This window comes from Triticum dicoccoides, chromosome 3A, assembly GCF_002162155.2.
Source record: "Triticum dicoccoides isolate Atlit2015 ecotype Zavitan chromosome 3A, WEW_v2.0, whole genome shotgun sequence".
In the NCBI taxonomy this organism is placed as follows: domain Eukaryota; kingdom Viridiplantae; phylum Streptophyta; class Magnoliopsida; order Poales; family Poaceae; genus Triticum; species Triticum dicoccoides.
Genome location: NC_041384.1, coordinates 384,167,223 through 384,169,875, shown reverse-complemented (window position 1 = coordinate 384,169,875; position 2,653 = coordinate 384,167,223).

The following is a 2,653-nucleotide window of genomic DNA, read 5'->3' as shown; positions in this document are numbered from 1 at the left end:
AGCAGTCGTATTGGTGGACTCAAATGAAGCGTGAGATTGCTCAGTTCGTAAATGAATGTGATGTCTGTAGAAGAGTGAAAGCAGAACACCAATGACCAGCTGGTCTCCTCCAACCTCTTGACATTCCAGAATGGAAGTTTGACCATATTGAGATGGACTTCGTGACTGGATTTCCCAAGTCCAAGCGTGCCAATGATGCTATCTTCGTTGTCATCGACAAGCTCACTAAAGTGGCTCATTTTCTTCCTATCAAAGAATCTATCATAGCAGCTCAGTTGGCAGAGCTATATACCTCCAAGATTGTCTCTCTGCATGGCATTCCACAGTTGACATCTACAGACGTGGAAGCATCTTCACTTCTAAGTTCTGGGACTCCTTTCAGAAGGCTATGGGCACCAGCATTCGCTTCAGCACAGCCTTTCATCCTCAAACTAGTGGCCAAGTCGAGCGAGTCAATCAAATTCTTGAAGATATGCTCAGGGCTTGTGTCATTTCTTTCGGTATGAAGTGGGAAGATTGTCTTCCATATGCTGAGTTCTCCTACAACAACAGCTTCCAAGCGAGTTCGGACAAGGCCCCTGTCGGTGTCAAAACCGGCGGATCTCGGGTAGTGGGTCCCAAACTGTGCGTCTAGGATCGATGGTAACAGGAGGCAGGGGACATGAAGTTTTACCCAGGTTCGGGCCCTTTTGATGGAGGTAAAACCCTACATCCTGCTTGATTAATATTGATGATATGGGTAGTACAAGAGTTGATCTACCACGAGATCAAGGAGGCTAAACCCTGGAAGCTAGCCTATGGTATGATTGTTGTATATCATCTATCGACTAGCCTGGCCTAGGTTTATATAATGCACCAGAGGCCTAGGATAACAAGAGTCCTAGCCGAATACGCCGGTGGGGAGGAGTCCTTGTCTTGATCGCCAAGTCTTGTGGAATATTCCTTGTATGCGGCAGCTATCCGAACTGGCCCATGAGTATACGGCCATGGGGGTCCTCGGCCCAATCTAATAGATCGGGAGATGACGTGGTGAGTACCCCCTAGTCCAGGACACCGTCAGTAGCCCCCTAAACCGGTCTTCAAGTTAGGGATGCTCCTCGATTCTTCTGAGCTGTTTTTCATCTTCGGTTGACGGTCTTGAAAACTGGTTCAACAAATCTTCTCATCTTCGATCTTGAGGATCGCCGAAATGCATTCGGCGAGTTTATACATCGGGTATCCGAGGAGCCCCTTTAAGTTTCTGGCCTTTATCAATGCCTTGTTATTTTTATGCCACACCTTGGGTTTGAATTTGTTCCCGGGCGGCAGCGTCCTCTTGCGTCCGAGCTTCCAACGTCGGACTGCATTCGAGGTATCTTTTGCAGCCGAGCACCAACTCCGGACCGCTTCCCAGCTCTAACGCCGGAATGTATCCGAGCTCCAACGCCGGATTATGTATCCGAGCTCCAACGCCGGACTATATCCGAGGTGTCATATCACCTTGGTTCAAAAAAGTTTGAAGGAGTTTAGCCGAGCTTAATGCCGGAAATGCCCTCTATGGAGCCAGCCACTAGCGCCCGAGCTTTATGCCGGACTGCTTCCGAGGTGGTGCACCACCCCGAATGTGGGCCGATTTTTGTGAATATTTTTTATTGGTGCAATTTATTCTCTGCCGAGATATATAGCCAGTAGCCCTCAAGGTGTGTATCGGTCTAAAACCCAAGATGCACATGAAGGATGACATAAGACCGCTGATCCCAGTAGCCGCTGAGACTCAGGTTGATTTGCAAAATCGGCCTGAGGATCAAGTCCTAGCTCGGCAGAATACTTCGGGACACAAAAGCGGCATGCTCAGTCCTCAAGACTCAGGTTGGGTGCGGCCGACCAACCTGAGGATCAAAATCTCCTCGGAAACTATATTGCACATAAAATTTTCTGCATTGGACAAGCAATGCAGTAGCCCCCGAGACACTGGTCGGGTGGCAACACCAGATCAGGGGATCGATGTGCCCCTTTAATATTTGTAAATAATAAGCCCGAAGCCTAGTAGCCCCCGAGCCTTAATGCGGGCACGGGTGGCCGAATTAAGGATCAATATCCATAGTAAAATCACAAATTATGTGTAATGACTCTATGTATCCAAGTACTTTACGTCATTAATGCTCAGATCTGCATTGTACAAAACTTTGTTTGACCGACCATCGGCTTCCACCTCCTCGGCCAGTAGCCGAGGAGTGTTTGTCCTACTTTATAAAGCCTTTATGAGGGCAAAGATTTAGAACAAACAAGGCAATCTGGCCATACGGTTTTATAAACAAAGGTACGCAGAGAGTTATATCACTGTTTAACAGAAGAAATGTCTTCCAAAGAAAATAGTGCCGCTATCGGTTCCTTTCTTTGGGTTGTCATGCTAAGCATGATCATTAAACCTCAGCTCTAATGTAAGAGCAAAATATTGAGGATTTAGTTTGGGAGGCCAGTTAATAGCCCCCGGTAGTGTTCGGCGACAGTCGGGGTCAAGCCGTAAACACTTCGGCCAATGTTATGAACGGCACATCATTTAACATAGTCATCGGATCGCTGACTAGTTTACGCTTATTGTGAAAGTCAGTTTTCAGCTTTCTCCACTGAGGTGCTTAACCATGTGAGCTGGAAGCACAATCGCAGTGGTTCT